Genomic DNA, 10,935 nt, shown 5'->3' on the forward strand with positions numbered 1-10,935 from the left:
AGAGTCAAACTCAGAGTCAATCATGTCAAGTAAGAGTAATAATTTTAATATTAAAAAGAGAAATGCCAGAAAACTTATCTGTGAACTACTATTTACAGGTGTTCAACGGTCAGGAAAATCTGCTTCCAAGTTCTCCCATGAGGATATCGACTGCATGTTCACCAAGAAGGAGACCCCAAAACTAACTCCTACTTCCGAACCTCGTCCAATCACAACCCGAGCCAAGTCAGGAGCTAAGAGGAATAAGAGTTCAGATCCAGAGAACCCCTTTTACACTGAGAAACAGATTCTAGAAATGCTTTCGACTGTAAGGATCCTTTATTCTTCCAATTTTTATTATCCAAGTATCCTCTTAAGCTTATCCTGCTTTCTTCTATAGGCCATCAATTCTGCCCGAAGCCATTATGAGAAGACTGTTGTAGAGCATGAAGAGACCCTCGCTGCGATGAGATCTATGGCTGCTTCTAAGGATAAGGCCCTCTCCAAGATGACCAAAGAGAATAGACAGATAGAGGATCATGATGCCTCACTAGCAGTCCAAATGCAGGACGAGATCAACCGGGCTACCGAAGAGGCAAAGGTCTGGGCAGCCAAGTCGGTTCTCCAAGCAAGAATCAAATTGGTGACTGAGGCCAATGATCCGTCCTTCGACAAATCTTCATGGGAAATCAAGAAGTGGCAGCAGGCTTTGATTGACTTGGGTGGAGGCGAGGATGAAGCTGAAGGTGAGATGGTTGATGCAGGTGAAGTAGGAACAAGCGGTGTGAAGGGTCAGGATGAAGCTGAAGGAGGAAACGAGGCAACGGTGGAGGTGGAAACAAACGCATGAACGGGCTATGAAGGATACAGAAGACAAGGCCCAAGCCCGTTTTATATTGCTTTTATGATGTTTTTATGAACAATTACTATGGTCTGTAATAAACAGTAGTAACTAGGGTAAAGGATCCATGATCCATAAGACAATTTACCGGGGTGACAAAGGTGGAGGGATCCTCTGTTTGTGGGGATGAAGCCTTTGTTGCCCCTGTTTTTAATTTTCCTGCACTTATGAACTGTTAGTAGTACTCACTTAACCCGGATGGATGGTCCATCTCTTGCATGGTGAAGTCCGGGTTAAGAATTTTGGATAAGTCCATGTGGCTTATTTTAATTAATATAAATCTTTTAACTATTTGCCTGTTGTTTATTTCTAAAAGTTTACTAGATATAACTTTAGCATTATTGATAGTTTTGAAAAATATTCTTAAGTAAAAGATTTCAGGATAAAAGATCCTTACGAAAATAACTTAGGATAGAATATTCTTAAAGAACAAATAGTAGGATAAGTATCCTTAAAAGATGATAAACGTTATATAAAAGAATATCCTTAAAGGACAAATTTTAGGATAAAGTATCCTTAAAAACAGGTAAAAGATTTTAGTAATAAAATATCTTCAAAGGAGTAACTTTCTAACTTGAAATATCCAAAATTATTGCAACTAAGATAATACATAAATTCATTAATAGAGACTATACCAGAAGGTCTAGGTAGACCTATGTTACCATAAGTACTGAACTCTCAGTGATCCTTGAAGGAATAACTTTAGGATTCTGGATCCTTAGAATTTTAATCCTCACAATGAACTTAGAAAATCTGTTGCAAACAACTCATAGTGTTAGTGGGATTAAACCCATTAAGCTGGGGACAAGCCCAAATAATAAACTGGGGACAAGCCCGTGCAACTGGGGACAAGCCCGTGTAATCTGGGGACACGCCCGTGTAATCTGGGGACAAGCCCAAACTGGGGACAAGCCCAAAACTGGGGACAAGCCCAAATACGGATGTTAACTGGGGACTCGCCTAACCCGGGATTTAGCCCAAACGAAGATAACGTGAAAACGTTATAAACCTTAGCTAACATGAAATTGTTAGAAACCTTTGTCTTGAGATAACGTGAAAACGTTATAAACCGGTGGTATGGTACGTCTACCATAATTCGTAGGATCCTCCATATAGCCAAAAACAACGAAATTGTCAGCCACTAAGCGTGTACTGGTCTCGCTGCCCCGGACTATACGTTGGATAGCGTGCGCTCCAGGCGAGAGTGTATAAACTCTATTTATAAGAAAAGTGAAAACCTTTAAACCTTAGAGGATATGGCCATTGGGGGTCATACCTAAACGTGGGCTAGGCCAAGGGAAATAGGATAGTACCTTGAATGTAAAGGAGAGGTGGCCAACCTCTTGATCATCGAACATATTATTATAACCCTGCATTGATACTTAAAACTTGGAAAAGATAAAATGTTAAGAATACGTTATCCTTAAATTAGTAATAAGAAATTGAAAAGGATAAGTAATCGGATAGATATTACCAATTTCGGGGATCCTTGATCCTTTAAGGATAATATATCCTCTCAGGATACTGGATCCTGATCAGAAAAAATACTTATTGAGGTGGATAGCATTCCATGCTATTGGTAATATGTTGCCTTCCATTGTGAGCAAATGATATGCCCCCTTTCCTGCTTCCGACTCGATCTGATAAGGTCCTTCCCATTTGGGTGCTAATTTTCCATCAGCCGGATTGGTAGTATTTTGGAAGGCTTTCTTCAAAACTAGATCTCCTTCTTGAAATCTTATTATCCTTATATTCTTGTTGTATGCCCCAGCTACCCTTAGTTGATAAGCTGCCATTCTGATTTTGGCTAGGTCTCTGAGTTCTTCAATAGTATCCAAGTCTTCAAGAAGGATTTCTTTATTGGCTTCAGGATCACGGATGCTCGTTCTTGCTGTAGGAACCACCATCTCTGTAGGGATCACTACTTCTAATCCAAATACCAACAAAAAAGGTGTTAGGCCTGTTGCATTCTTAGGTGTTGTCCTATCGGCCCAAAGAACATATGGTTGTTCTTCGGCCCATTTTTTCTCTTGGATCCTAGCTTCTTCTTTAAATTATTGATGATGATTTTGTTGCTAAACTCCGCTTGACCATTAGCTTGAGGATGCACTGGTGTTGAAGTAATCATCTTTATGCCCCGGTTGTCATAAAAGTTAGTTGTTCTTTTTCCAATAAATTGGGAACCATTATCACAAATAATCTCAGAGGGAATGCCAAATCTAGTTATAATATTTCGTTTAATAAAGTATATAACTTCCCTTTCTCGGACTTGTACGAATGCCTCTGCTTCGATCCATTTAGAGAAGTAGTCCGTCATGGCAAGCATAAAGACCTTTCCACCAGGTGCCTTTGGTAGTTTACCAACAATGTCCATTCCCCATTTCATGAAAGGCCATGAAGAGGATATAGGATACATTGGTTCTGCTGGTTGATGAAGGATATTTGCATGCCTTTGACAGGCATCACACTTCTTCGAATACTCTACTGCATCCTTCTTCATTGTTGGCCAGAATTACCCCGTTTTAAGTATCCTGGAGAATAATGCCCTTCCTCCTGTGTGGTTGCCGCAATCTCCTTCGTGAAAGTCTTTAAGTACTTCTTGGATTTCAGGATCCTCGATGCACCTCAAGTATGGACCTGCAAGAGATTTTCTGTATAGCATATCATCTAATAAAATATATTATGATACCTTGAGTTTGAAGGGTTTCGGATTCTCTGTGGCTGGGATTTCTCAAGTTTGAATGTACTTTTTGATTGGGAGGGTCGAGGATCCTTAACTGGCTGAGGATAATGGATCCCAAAGTATAATCTGCTTATCACTTGTTATTTCCCCAACTTCTTGCTCTCATATTGCTGGCGAGAGTATGTGGATAATTGGGATCTTCGTATCTTCTGGAATTTTCATGGATGATGCTAAATTTGCTAAGGCGTCTGCCCCAGCATTTTCCTCTCTTGGTACCTGTACTATACTAAATACTTCGAAGGATTATGCTAATTCCTTCACAATTTCTAAATATTTGATCATATTTTCACCTTTTAGGGTATAAGAACCGTTAAAGTGGTTAGTAATGAGTAAAGAATCCATATAAACTTGAAGATACCTGATCCTCATACTTTTGGCTAAAAGTAAACCTGCTGTGAGTGCTTCGTATTCTGCCTCATTGTTGGTAGCTTGAAATGCACATGCAATGGACTGGGGTATTATGTCCCCCTGTGGCGATTTCAGTAGGATCTCCAATCCTGTTCCTCTTACATTAGAAGCACCGTCAGTGAAGAGTATCCAAGGATCCTTGGTTACATCTAGTTGCTGAACCTCTAGGTCGGCTTCTTTCTGCATGTCACTGCTGAAATCAGCCACAAAGTCTGCGAGTGCCTGCGATTTGATAGCTGTTCTAGGCTCATACTGAATGTCATATGCACTCAGCTTCACAGCCCACTTAGCCATTCTACCTGACAATTATGGCTTTCTAAGAACAATCTTAACAGGATAATTAGTTTTCAAAATAATAGTATGGGTCTCAAAATAATGTCTTAATTTAGTAGAAGCCATAATTAAAGCAAGATTAATTTTTCAAGGTGAGAGTACCTGGATTTTGCATCTAACAGACTCTTACTTACATAATATACAGGGTGTTGTTCACCTTCATGATCCTTGACGAGAACAGCACTCACTGCATTTCACGAGACAGCTAAATACAGATATAAGGATTCTCCATCCACAGGCTTCATTAGAGCTGGAGCCGAGGATAAGTAATCCTTCAAGGCCTTAAGCGCCGCCTCATGCTTTTCCGTCCACTCAAACTTCTTATTCTTCTAAGGATATCATAGAAGTCCTTGCACTTTTCGGAGGATCTTGAGATGAACCTGTTGAGAGCGGTTATTCTTCCTGTAAGCCTTGGGACGTCTTTTGCGTTTGTAGGAGACTTTAAATTGAGGATGGCTTCAATATGCTCGGGGCTTGCTTCAATTCCTCTTTTAGTCACCATATATCCCAGAAATTTTCCAGCCTTAACACCAAAGTGGCATTTTGTCGGATTCAATTTCATGTTATATTGGTCGAGGATATTGAATGCTTCTTCAAGATCTCTGAGGTGATCCTCAGCTCTCTTTGACTTCACCACCATATCATCTATGTAGACCTCCATAGTCTTACCTAACTGATTCTTGAACATCATGTTGACTAGTCTTTGGTATGTTGCCCCTGCATTTCTTAGTCCAAACGGCATAGCAGTATAACAGTATATGCCGGTAGGAGTCATGAATGATGTGTCCTCTTGATCAGATGGTTCCATCTGAATTTGTTGAAATCCAGAGGAAGCATCCATAAAGATAAGCATTTCATCTCCTGCCGTTGCATCCACCATGGAGTCTATATGTGGTAACGAGAAAGGATCCTTGGGACATGCCTTGTTTAGATCTGTAAAATCAACGCATACCCTCCACTTTCCATTCTTTTTTGAAAATACAACCACATTAGCCAACCATCGAGGATACTGAACCTCTCTGATCATACCGGCCTTAAGAAGTTTTTCAACCTCTTCTTGTATGATCTTGTTCCTCTCAGACGGGTTTAACAGATAAATCAAGGCCTAGTTTGTGAGTGATTACCTCTTTTGAAATACCTGTCATGTCTGAGTGCTTGAAGGCGAATGTAGATTTTCTTTGTCCCAAGAAGGATACTAAATCCTCCTCGATTTTGTTGGGGATACTGGATCCTAGGAACACCTTTACCTCTGGATCCTCAGGGTCCAATGATACTTCTTTAAGGTCTTTCTCCCAAGCTTCCAGCACGTCCCTAGGATGCTGCTGTAGTTTCTATGCTATAGTTTGTTTGGCTGTTGGCTTCATTGATGAAGAATAATAGTTCTTGGCCTCCTCTTGATCACCCACTATCTTCACAGCTCCCCAAGGGGTAGGCAGTTTGATGCATTGGTGATACGTTGAGGCTACTGCCTTCATTCTATGCAACCAGGGCCTACCTAAAATAACATTGCAACAAAAAAGGTTATCAATAATACAAAATTGCTGGTATGAATTTAACCCTTCGATATAAATTGGGAGGTTGATGTCCCCCCAATGTTTTCTTGGTTTCACCACTGAAACCGACTAGCACTGATGTTCTAGGAATGATCACTGAGTCCGGTATGTTCATCTTTTTGAGGACATCATGCTGGATAATGTTGACTGAGCTCCCTCCATCCACTAGGATCCTGCGTACATAATGGTTAGCGATAAATAAAGTAATTATCAACCCGTCATGATGAGGATCCTGGATATTTAGTTTGTCTTCCTCGTCAAAGAAGATCCTTTTGTCTATAGTTAAGGTAGTGGATGCTATCGATTGGTCTCCGATATCCATCTTGACTTCTTTGGCAAGTCTTTTTGCTGCAGAGAAGGAAGTTCCACAAATGTCTGATCCTCCAGAGATTAAATTCACCATTCGGACATCCATCTCATCCTTCTAAGGATCCTGGATCTTTGAGTCGAAGAAGACCCTCCGATCAGTCACTCGAGTAATGGGGATGAGCGGTCTTCTTTCATCGTCCAGCTCAAATTCTTCTGCAGGGTTTTCTTCTGTTACACAAGAATCTCGAAACGTTTCGTAGTCTCTGGAGACAAAGTTGATCACATGAGCATCTGGTGGTGTTGGTAGTGTTGCTTTATGTGGAAGATCTTCAGGATCCTGGATCTTGGATTTCTTCCTTCCCAAGAGTTCTTTAAAGTGACCCTTGCTCAGGAGGTATCCAATTTCCCTCCTCAAGCCAATGCACTCATCTGTCATGTGGCCAAAATCTTCGTGAAAGGCACACCACTTAGACTTGTCTTTGAAGGTAGTCGTCTTCTCGTTCTTCCGGGGCCACCTTGCTTTCTCCCCTAGATCCTTCATGGCACAAATCAAGCCATGGGTGTCTACGAAGAAACAGTACTCGGAGATGCAGGGATAGTCTTCATCATCATCATCATCTCCTTTTTCAACTGCTCGTACATTCTGGTTGTTGAACTTGTTATACGGCTTTGAGTTGTTGTTTCTGTAGGAGGATCCTTTATTCTTGTCAGGGAATTCTTGTTTTGTTTGATTCCCTAGACGATCCTGGATCCTCTTGTCATCTTCCAGCCGTATAAATCTTAGTGCTCTGTTCCTTACTTCATCTAGAGACATGCAAGGAGTCATCACAAGATCATCATAAAAGGGGGAGCCCCTCTGAAGTCCCATCTTGAAGACCTCAACAGCAGTAGCCATGTCAAGATTAGGAATTTCCAGAGCTTCTCTACCGAACCTCGTAACAAAATCCCTAAGGGATTCATCACTTTGGTTGGACAACTCGATAAAGATCACTAGTTAACTTCTCAAATTTCCTGCTACAGGAAAATTGACTGTTGAATAAGTTAACTGAGTGCTCAAAAGAAGTAATTGAAAAGGGAGGAAGACTTAGCAGCCATTTCAATGCGGATCCTGTCAGTGTGGATCCGAATCCTTTGCATAAGCAAGCTTCCTTGAGTCTCTCCGGGATAGGGTTGATCTCCATCCTCTCTCTGTATTACGCTACATGTTCTTCAATATCAGTGGTTCCGTCGTAAGTCTTCATGTTGGGGGTTTGGAACCGCTTCGGGATTTCAGCATCACAGATAGGTGGAGCAAATCTGGATAACTTGTGTCTTCCCTCAGGTATCTCGGGGATCGGTCGTATCACCCAGGGAACACTGGATATCATATCCTTGAGCTTCTGTAGCTCTTTGGCCATAGCCTGGTTGATACATGTATCCTGCATGGAACCATGGTTAGTATCTAAGGATATAGGATCATACAAGTTACCTCTTTGCTGGGTGAAGCTCGGTATCCCGTATGAGTAGTTGGGATTAGAAGAATCCGCGATAGGAGTTGTTCCTCCAGAGGCTATGGTCTGCATGGGGACTATATCTCCTTCATGGACTTCGGAGGATCCTTGATTCAGGAAGAAGGATTCTTGAGGCTGGGTACTGTAGGACCCTGGTGGAAGGATGGATGATCCTTGCCGATAATATGAGGATCCTTGATTCTGTTGACCCATGGATCTCTGTTGGAGGATAGATGATCCTGGCTGAAATAGTGAGGATCCTTGGGCCTGTTGACCCATGGACCCCTGATGGAGGATAGATGATCCTGGCTGAAATAGCGAGGATACTTGGGCCTGTTGACCCATGGACCCCTGTTGAAGGATAGATGATCCTTGTGAGAACTGAGCCATGGATTCTGGACTGACAAAATCCAGCATCCTGGGCATCAGGGGGTGAGATCCTCTGCTGGCCTCTTGTTCTTCTTGAGATCTTCTATCTCACGATGGATCCTCTGGTTGGTCTTGTTCTGCTGCTCCATGTATGCTTTAACCTGCGAAAACATATATGAAACATCATTGTTAGTATTAACCACCTGGGTGGCAGCAGTGGTTCTTGAGCTCTGGAAGACTGGCAGCTGTGTCTTGCTCCCAGCAGCAGCAGCCCTTGGTGCTCCCGTGATTGCCGGAGGCATCGGTGGCAAAGTTCTTGATGAGAGAGAAACCAAAGATGGCATAGTTGATGAACCAGAGGTTGATTGAGAGGCCATTGATAGTGATATGGGTATGAAAAAATCGAAAATTGATGGGAATGATATGGATTATAGCACCAATTGCCCCACGGTGGGCGCCAAATTGTTTTGGATAAAAATTAACTAAGGATAATGTATCCAAATCTGTCAAGTAAGGTATAGTGCTAACACGGCAATAATGATTTTATAAATGAGGTCTTGATGAACACAAGGATTTGATCACGAGGGAAAAAACCCTTAATTACGATAATCTTTACTTCGGTCAAAAACTAACAAGGTAATCTTTGGTCGAATTGCTTCGGTCAAAGATTAACAAGGTAATCTTTGGTCGGATGGTACGTGATTATAGTAATCTCCAGCACAAAAAACCCCCGGACGGTGAAAACTATCACCGTCAAGTTTATTAATAGTAAAAGGTGATTACAAGGTTTGGAGTTATTGATCAACAAATACAATGAAAGCTATGTGTGTATTTTCTGATGAGCTAGCAGCTAGAATACGAGTGTAAATGTGAGCGTGTGTATGCCTAATGTTGATCGTAACTCAGTTATATAAAAAAAATATTAAGTAACTAACTAACAACTATATCCTATAAATCCGCTAGTCTTCCACTCTTCATCATCGTGTGCTTTGACCACGTGCTAATAGACTTTTAGTAACGAATTAAATGGTGGACTAGGTCTAGGAACCATTGTTGACATTCAAACATCAGTCTTCATATAATAATCATCCATCAGTAGCAATGTTGAGTAAGGATCTTGGATCCATATTCCAGCTAGAGAATACTCCATGAGGATAATTGATGCCTGCATGTCTTAAAGTCATCATACATGTCTAACACATCACCATACTAAACGCAATCATTAGTAAATAAATAATACCGAGGATCGTCGATCCTTTATAACCTGAAACATATCTCAAGGATAATCTATCCATAAGATAGTTAAGGATTAAGGATCCTCAGCATAAAATTCATGCCCTAGCAATTGCCCCCAAATTGGCGGGTGATTGTGTAAAACAGCTGTCATTTTGAATTTCAAATCCTTGCAAAAAAGAAGGCGATCGACGTGTGTCAGGCGGTTTAATATCTACAAACCATAATTATACACCGCCTATATATGCGATGATTATAACTCTTTTATAACCACAGATCCAGGCGTTTCTCAGGTATCCTTCTTTCCTCTTGTTTATTTTCTTTTAGCATGTCGACTATTTCTGTACCCTCTTCGTCTTCTTCTTTCAATCATATCAACCTCGATGATCTTTATCCACAAGGCATCCTCCAAGCCCCCTCTTTCGAGGTCTGTAAATTCACTGATCTGGAAATCGATGAAATCCGATCACACTTTCCAGCCGATACAGTTTTCCGACCCTTCGACTCTACAACCCGTAGCGATAGTATCTCGAAAAACTGGGTTTGCTTTCCGGCCCAACCGTTTTTGATAGGTTACAAGTATCTTTTCCCGATTTCACCCAAAGGTTCTTCACCCTAACAGGAATTAGTTATATACAGACCATGCCGATGTTGTGGAGAACCCTTCATACCATAGAGAGGATAATCAAAGAAGAAGGAGTTGAGTTCGGCTTAGCAAGATTAGCATACCTGTACAATCTTGTTACCCATGGTTCCAAACGCTTCGTCTTCAAGTCGAAACCTCACCAAGAAATTCCTATTTTCAAAGTCACCCTTAATGGTTCCCTCTGGAAAAACCAATTTTTCTTCGTAAGAAGGGATTCCATTCCGGGTGGAACTAACCTTCCCAAAAAGTGGATACCAAAGGGTAGGATCTAGGATCCTTAGGTAACCAAGGTAGGATACTTTATTCTTCTGCTAATAATTTTCATTGCTTGTGTAGTTGAAAATTTCGATTTGATGTCTGATCTACCTGGAGTTGAAGATAGAGTGAAGAAGTTCCTTTCACTAGATCCTGCAATTAGGACCTTTCAAGCCAAATTCATTGAAGCTTTTCAAGAGTCAAACTCAGAGTCAATCATGTCAAGTAAGAGTTCTAATCAGTAGCAAAATCGAAACTTCCAGCGTCAATTTCCACCCATTCAAAGTTGGGTTGATCTGAAAATCGATGGCTACGTATGAGACGGAATTCTGGATTCATAGAAAAGGTTTGGGGATTATGAAGAATGTGAATTCGTATTAATTACTTCCCGGTGGATGTAGAGACCATCGAACTTCAGCAGTCGCTCTCTCCAAATTACAGCATCAATAATATATAAACTGATTTCAGCATGGTGATAAAGAGAGGTCTCCCCGGAATTAGGGAAAGGGAGTTACGTTGTGGGTTGGAAACAGTAACCGCGGCAGGCGAGGAGAGAGAGTGTAAAACTTCCCTCAACTGCTGCTTCTAGAAGAAAAACACGAGTTTAAATGGTCAGGATTAAAAGATGAAGAGTTTTGATGGTCAAGATTAACCTAATTTACAGTTATCATTAGGGGAAACAATATATTATATAATTTGATGATTTGTCAACTATA

The sequence above is a fragment of the Bidens hawaiensis genome, unplaced genomic scaffold (assembly GCF_021521415.1).
Source record: "Bidens hawaiensis isolate Kalapana, Puna unplaced genomic scaffold, B.hawaiensis_p1.1 tig00026820_1, whole genome shotgun sequence".
Lineage (NCBI taxonomy): Eukaryota > Viridiplantae > Streptophyta > Magnoliopsida > Asterales > Asteraceae > Bidens > Bidens hawaiensis.